We start from the raw sequence: 8,476 nt of genomic DNA, 5'->3' as shown, positions 1-8,476 counted from the left end.
TCTTATTAAATCGACAATATTTTTCCGTTAAGAAATAAATTTTACGTTATTAAATCAATTTATAAAATAATATATATATATATATATATATATATATTCTAAATTCATCTTATCTCTATAATTAAAATATATCTTTTAGTATCCTTATATTTTATTTAACTTCTATATTTTTAGGAAACATGTGACTACACACAAAAGAATATTTTTTTTCATCACGCAAATTGACATTTTTTATGTGGATGTTAATGAAAAAATTATTGTTTACCTCGATAAGATTTTTTTTTAAGATGCAGCATAAATTCTTTTTTAAAGGTGCAAACTTTACAATTTACGGAAATTTTCATAATTATTTCGATAAATCTAGTTAGTGTAAATGTATTTTGTTATGGGCACTGTTTTTGTAAAAAAAAAAGTTGAAAATGTTGAGAGTGAACGTAACAAAAATGGGTGAGAATAACAAAGCCCAACCTAAACTAATGTTTATGAACATTATAAGCTCAAGTTTGAACTTAAGAAATTGTTATTTGTACGTATGTTTCTTACTAATTCACATTCCGTCTATATTTGTCTTAAAAAATATACTCTTTATTATCCAAACTTACCTTCTAGTCACATCTTCATTTCAATAAGGAACTCTAAGGGTGTGTTCACATCCAAAAATTGAATTGGGGAGAGTATAAGGATGAATTTGAATAGATATAAGTGAAATAATATGTGTGTTTTTTTGAGTGGATTTAGAGAGTAAAGTGAGTGAATTTTGAGATAAATTTTGTGAAAGTTAATGAATGATTTGAGTGATGTGATAGATTAAAAAAATATTTTAACAGATAAAGTTTAAAGATTATTAAATTACCCTTACTAATAAAAATGAAATTAAATAATTATTAAATGAATTAAAAATATTAATATTTAACAATATTTATACATAAAAATAATAATTATTATATATATTATTCATTTTTAACAATATTTTAATTATTATTAATTATTATATATATATATATTATAATTTAATACATATATTAAAACATCATTGACAAAAATAAAAATAAACAATTATTGAATAAAATAAAAATATTAATTTTAACAAAATTTTTATTACTTTTAATAATTATTATACCTATTTTTATTATTTATAAATATTATACATAGTAATAAAAAAATTATATATATATATATATATCAATAAATATATTATTAATCATAATATATATTTTTAATAATTAATAGATTACTAATTATTATTAAGTATATTATTAAGTATTATATATATATATATATATATATTACTTATTATTATTAATTTATTATATATATAATATAAGAAGGGTATATAAGTAAAATGCTTATAAATCATTTCAAATCTTTGCAAATCAGAGTGAATGAAATTTCATAAGTAACTTGCAAATCCGTCGTAGCTTTTCCTTTAAAATCATGTAATGCGAACATGACATTTTTTTAAAATCCATCTTTGCAAATCGTTGCATTCTTACCATCTGTTCAAATGAACAAACCCTAAAGCACTAATTTCTAGTCTCACATCCCAACCACTTTTTCTCTAGTGTTTCTATGAGTAGCAAAGTGAGTTGGTCCAACGGACCAATGAGTCAAAATGGGACAAATCGGGTTGACATTCTCAACCCACTAACCCGTTTGGGTCTGGTTCGTATAACTCACCAAACTGACAGGTTGACCCTTATTTTTAAATTAAAAATAGTTAAAATTATTTTTTTTTATTATATTTTTGTAAAAATGTAAATATATAATACTATTATTATTTAAATTATTAACAATTTCAAACTAAGTTGCAATTATTAGTTATAATAGAATAATTTAACAAATAAATATAATGATTATTTTAATTTTTCTAATTAAAAATATTAATTAATCAATAAAAGCATAGAAAATATTTATATGATTAAATATGAATAAATGTTCATTTATAAGTATATATACAAACAAATTTTTTAAATAAAAAAAAAGTGGCAAGCTAGCCTGTAGGCCCGCCATGTGGTGGGGCAGGTTGTAATTCCTAACCCATTTTACAATGATGGGCCAATCAAATCCAACTTGTTTTTGGCAACCAAGGATAAGGTGGGCTAAAACAGGTCAAACTGACCCATTTTGTTACCCCTAATTGTTTCATCTCAAAATCTCCTATAACTCTAATGACACCATTATTTACTTGCATGCAAACCCACACCCCATCCAAGTCCCGATGCCACATTCCCCATTATCATTCTCACCCAAGACACCAATTTCCTCATCATTTCCTTGAAATGCAGTCTTGCTTCGAACAATGACTGCCCACTGCCTACGACAACCCCATTAAAGCACTCGATTGGCTCAAATCTAAGTCATGTCATTGAAATTATTCTTATGTCGTCGAAATTTATTTTTATAATATTTATGATAAGTTGTTATTGTTTTTACATAGGTTATCCTTCCATTTCTCTTTTTGTGTTTGTTTGGTTTTCTCTTTTTACGATAATTATATATTAATATGTGAGTAGAGATAGAAACAAATAATGGTAGTAGCACAGGAGCCGGAAAAGGTTGTTGGAGGCCTAAACGTAGTAGTTAGTCTAGGTGATGATGTATATTATCTTTTGGATTATTGTATTAATTATTGTCAATTTATTCTGAAATACATTGTGATTACATCTGAATGTCCTTTTGAATTAATATTTTTTTATAAATTGTAAATATATTTGTGTGTGTTGTTAACTTCATTTATCATGAAGTAATAACTTAAGAGCTTACTTTTTCTCTGAAAATTTGGATTGTTACATGAATCTTATTCAAATTCATTTTATTGATTCTTAATTACAAGCAATACAAGTTTTCTTATTTCATTTTAAAGAAAACTTGTTAAGTTACCTGAATTTTAAGCAATTCATATTAAATATATATTTTTTCAATGAATAGTTCTTATAAACACTCACACATTTATATATTTTTTATTTACACTTCACCTCTTCTTTTTTTCTACTTATGATATACACAGGGATGAACTTGATAAATACAAATCACTCTACATTTGGATAATAACATCCCATAGTATATTAGGTTCTATTCACAATGTATTGCCCAATAGGATTCAAAGCATTATTTAAGACATTAATGTCATTATTTGAACCTATAATACCAATAACAAAACAAAAAAAGCATGTCAAATATATTAAAATTTTTCCAAATATGTGATATGTGAGATATATGAGATATTCACATAGTTAATTATTCTCATAGATGTAGTTCATTTGTCAATCAATTTATAATAGTTGCATAATTTTTTATACTATAATCTTATATAATTGACAACAATTTATTATGACAACTACTTTGTGATGAACAAAGAACCCTATAAGTTTCACAAGTGCTTTGGGTCATCAAATTTGTTATCTTCTACAATATATTATACCATCAAAGTGCAGAGTGTGAAGGTTTGAAACGAAAGAGCACATTAAAGGATTCTCATGACAGTGACAATGGCCGAAGGTTGTTCCTTAATCCTTTTTTCGCATTAGTTTTACATTTGGTATCAAAGTAAGGTTAATTACCTTTGCCTTGTTTTTGAATATGTCGTGGTTATCCTTTTGGATTCATTATTTATGTTTTTCTGTGTTTGATATCAAACCTAATATTATTGGCGTTGGAGGTGTCACTTTGATGAGGTGACGCTAACCCACTATTGAGCTTTGAGGTTATAGGTACAAAAGATCTCAAAGCATCCGCATTGTGAACCTTCAAGGCTTTGTAGGAATTGTTATAGGTATTCGAGATTTGTTTTGTGTACTCATGTAATGCAAAACGTTGTCACTTGCTTATGGCAATTAACACCATCTTTGAACAATGGGTGTACGGATTATTTTGAGGTTGAAAATGAATTAAAAATGCACCTTTTATTTGGTTAAAATAATGGAAGTATATAGCTTTATATATATATATATATATATATATATATATATATATATATATATATTATACTATACTATACAGTTTTGTACGTTATATATGTTTGTTTTTGTACGTACTATAAAGTTTTGTGCATTATATATGTTGTGTATGTAATATATGTTAATATAAATTATATGTTGTATGATTAATTTGTATACATGAATATTATTATTTATTTTAGTTGCATTAAAAATATTGTTGATGCAAATATTTATTTTAAATGTTTGAATGGTGGATATATTTGAATGAATTAGAGAGTGGTTGTAACATCTCTTATGGATTAATATTTATAATTACGTAATAAACATTAATTGTAATTAATTATATGTGATGTGATGAATTTTTATCCTCGGAAATTTTCTTACATATGTAGATTAGTTAGGATGGAATATTGAATTATGTTGCTCAACTTTTCCCACGGGAATTGAGGGAAGGAACATAGTCTAATAGTTTTATCATTTGGTTAGATGAGTCTAATTAGTAAGACTTTAGCCTATAGGCAAGTTTTATGTCACTAAATTCATTCATTAAAATGTGTTTACATTGGTCAAACATAATAGTTAGTTTTATCATTTGGTGATGTAAGTCTAATTGAGTAAGATTTTAGTCCACAGGTAAGTTTTATGTCACTAGATTCATTCATTAAGACACGTGATTACATCGGTAAAACATAATAGTTAATAGTTCTATCATTTGGTGATGTGAGTCAATTGAGTATGACTTTAGCTCACATACAAGTTTTATGTCACTATATTCATTCATTAAGACACATGTTTATATCGGTAAACAACAATAGTATAATAGTTTTATCATTTAGTAATGTTAGTCTAATTGAGTAAGACTTTAGCTTACAAGCAAATCTTATGTCACTAGATTCATTCATATTAAGACATGTTTGCATTGGTAAAACATAATAGTTTTATCATTTGGTTATTTGGGTCGACTTGAGTATGATTTTGGCCCACAGTAAAGTTTTATGTCACTAGATTCATTCAATAAGACAGGTTTCCATTGGCAAAACATTATTTTGTTATGGCCAAATTATAATAATGAGCATGTATCTTTAAAAAAAATTTGTAATTTCTCAATATGTAAATATTTTTGATATCCATTATGGTATTTCCAAACTAAAAAGGGGATAATTATAAAATTTGGAAGGAGAAAGTTCTTCTCCATTTAGGTTAGATGGATATTTATTACTAAGACCAGCACTCCAGATGTTGTTGATCTTTATGAAAAGTGGGAGAGGTTAAATTGTCTCTTTGTGACATTCATAAATACCATCTTTTCTATTAATATTCGAGGTTCTATTTATCAGTATGACAATGTGAGAGATTTGTTAAAGGGTATTGATGAATAATTCACCACATTTGATAAATCTCTTACCAACATTATTATCATGTATTTTTCATCCTTTAAGATCATATGGACTAAGGGAATGGAATGCGTGATCAATCATGAACATAAGGGACATTGAGGTTCAATTAAAGGCCTTATAGGTTGCCATGTTTGATTCCCTACATTATTTTTGTATATTTTGCCTCATCAATATGCTCTTTTTAAAATTGCTTATAACACACATGAGGATAAGTGGTCTATTAATGAATTAGTGACCATGTGTGTCCAAGAAAAGGAAAGGTTGTTAATGGAGAAAGGTCAAATGGTGAACTTGACTACTTCTCTTAAGAATAAGAATATTTAAGTTAATTATAAGGGAAAAATGTCTGCTAAGCAAGTTATAAAGAAGAAGTCCAAGTGTTTCTTTTGTTAAAAAAGGGACACGAAAAAGGATTGCACAAAGTTTAAGAATTGGCTAGTGAAGAAAGATAATTATTTTGCTTTTGTTTGTTATGAATCTAATATGACTAGTATTAATCATCACACATGGTGGATTGATTCTGGAACTACAATCCATGTTTGTAATATCATATAGGGTATACAAAACCTAATGAGACTAATGGGAAGTGAACATTGCATTTATTCAGGAAGCGAGAGAGTTCACATATGGAGGTCATTGGGACATGCAATTTGATTTTTAGCCGTGATTTTATTTTATGTTCCTAGTTTTGATAAAAAAACTTAATTTCCATTTTGCAATTTTCACCTTTGAGTGTTTCTTTTAATTTTATGAAGTATGGTTTTACTTTGTTGAACAAATCGAAAGTTGTTGGTTTTTATGAACTATGTGATGGTCTTTACTCCATTAAATTACAAATACACTCCTTATAGTTCAATGCATGTTTCTATTGGATTAAACAATATGTTGTGAATGAGAATTTCTCTATGTTATGGCACCAGAGATTAAAACATATCTCCATTAAGGAATCAAGCAATTAATAAATGATGAATCAAATAATGCAAAGTTTTGTGTAAATGACTTGATTAGTGGGAGTGATTTAATTCAAAATAATCATAATGAAGTTCAACCCTCTAAATCAAACAATAGACCGGTAGTCATTTGTGCTCCTTTGGTTCAAGAGCGTATTAGGAAACTAGTTATCCAAGTTCTACAAATTGTTAGAGACAAATCAAGTTGTTAAGGAACCAATTGAACAACAGATTTATCATCAAAGTAGTAAAGCAACATTAAGAATAATAGATAGAATATGATAACTTTGTAGTGTTATTTATGGCTAAGAATAATAGAAGTGAAAGTCAAATTAAGCACATTGACATTAAATATCTAGCCATTAGCAAACGTGTTAAGTGGTCATTGAGCACATTAGCACTGAGTTGATGATTGTTGATCCTTTGACTAAAGGCATCATTAAAGAATTGTAAGGATCATTTAATGCAAATGGGAATTGGTTCCATGTTCTAATAATAATTATTTTTTACTTTGATAAAACTCTTATTCAGTTTTTCTCATTTTGTTGTTCACATATTTGTTTATTTTGAGAAATTTTGTTTGATCCCGAATAAACGTATGGTTTATTCATTATAGTTAAGAGTCTTTGATGGGATACTTGATATATTGCGATACATGGGAGATAATACTCACTTTTGGAGGACCTGTCACCATGATCCTTGTATTTAGTTTCTTGTACTGATTTGACAATGGCATTAATGGACAAGTGGGAAAACGTTTGAAATTTTTCAAATATGTGATATGTGAAATAATATGAGATATTCACATGATCAATTATTGCTATATATGTGGTTCATTATTTATCAATCAATTTATAATTGTTGCATAATTTTGTATATTGTCATTCCATAGAATTAGCAACAATTTATTATGACAACTACCATGTGATGGGCAAAGAACTCTATAAGTTTCACACGTGCTTTGTGCTTTGGGTCATCAAATCCTGTAATGGGCAGAAAACTCTATAAGTTTCACATGTGCTATGTACTTTGGATCATCAAATTTATTTTCTTCTACCGTATACTATACCATCAAAGTTTAGAGAGTCAATGTTTAAAGTTTGAAACGAAATAGCACATTAAAGAATTCTCATAACAGTGATAATAACCGAAGATTAATCAATCCTTCTTCTCCATTAGTTTTACAAAATACATAAGTTTTTTGAAACCATAAATTGAAGAATGTTCATTGGTATGTCATGATGACCTCGGAAAAATTGACGAAGAAATGATGCAAGTATTGGTCCATGACAATTTTTTTTTTTAAATTAATTAGGATATATTTTCATATTCCAAATTTAAGTGTAATGTGATTCTTATCTTTTCTTAAAATATTTAATTGAATGAAAAATATGAAAAAGAAGTTGTTTTTTGAAGAACATATGTATTTTTTGTTAATTTTTTTCCCATTTCTTCATATCTAAATTTCCCAGCTCTTTCACACCAATATAAGAATACTTTTCTTTATCTTATTCAAGGATCGAATAATGTCATATTCTTAAAAATCAAGTAACCATTTTTTTTTTCAATTTAGGTTTTCTTTCTCTTCAATCTATTTAATTTTATGAATGGAAAGTATTTATTCTAATTTTAATTGAAAATAAATGTATTTGTCATTATTCAATTAAGTGTATGGCCAAATTTAGAAAACTAAGATTAACTACGTGGTATAAAAAATTAATACACTTTGATTAAGTTTTAAAAGTTTTTAATTTTAATTGATTTTATGTTAATCAAATACATGAAACTTTTTTATCATTTTATTTGAATTAAGTTTTCGTTGTAATTCAATTTTTAATCATGGAATTAGAATATCATTAAATTTATATTCAACATGTAATCGAATTATTAAATTTCTCTTAATTGTTGAATTGTGTTTAGTTATTATCTAATTAATTATGTATGTTTTAGATTTTGTTTTATTCATTTTAATTTTGAAAGTCTCTTAATTCTACAGTTTATTTTTATTAATTTTTCTAGTAATCATTGAGAAACGATTTTGGTGCTTATCTAGTACTATATAATATAATAGTTAATCTTATGTTTTTAACCAGGATACGACCATAAATTACACACCATTTAAGCATGAACTCAAATATAACACTAAAATATTTATTACAAAAATGTTAGCATCGAGTTTAGGTATTTAGTT

The 8,476-nt window shown here is 26.4% G+C and overlaps 1 pseudogene; it reads left to right on the top strand.

Moving 5' to 3' along the window:
• The first annotated feature begins 1,602 nt into the window (after positions 1 to 1,602).
• LOC146887944 (uncharacterized) lies at positions 1,603 to 5,890 on the top strand (annotated as a pseudogene).
• Positions 5,891 to 8,476: the final 2,586 nt, after the last annotated feature.

This window comes from Vigna unguiculata, chromosome 3 (assembly GCF_037176805.1).
Source record: "Vigna unguiculata cultivar grain cowpea cultivar isolate G323 ecotype 2 chromosome 3, ASM3717680v1, whole genome shotgun sequence".
In the NCBI taxonomy this organism is placed as follows: Eukaryota; Viridiplantae; Streptophyta; class Magnoliopsida; order Fabales; family Fabaceae; genus Vigna; species Vigna unguiculata.
The sequence above is the reverse complement of the archived record's forward strand: the minus strand, read 5'-3'. Positions and strand labels throughout refer to the sequence as shown.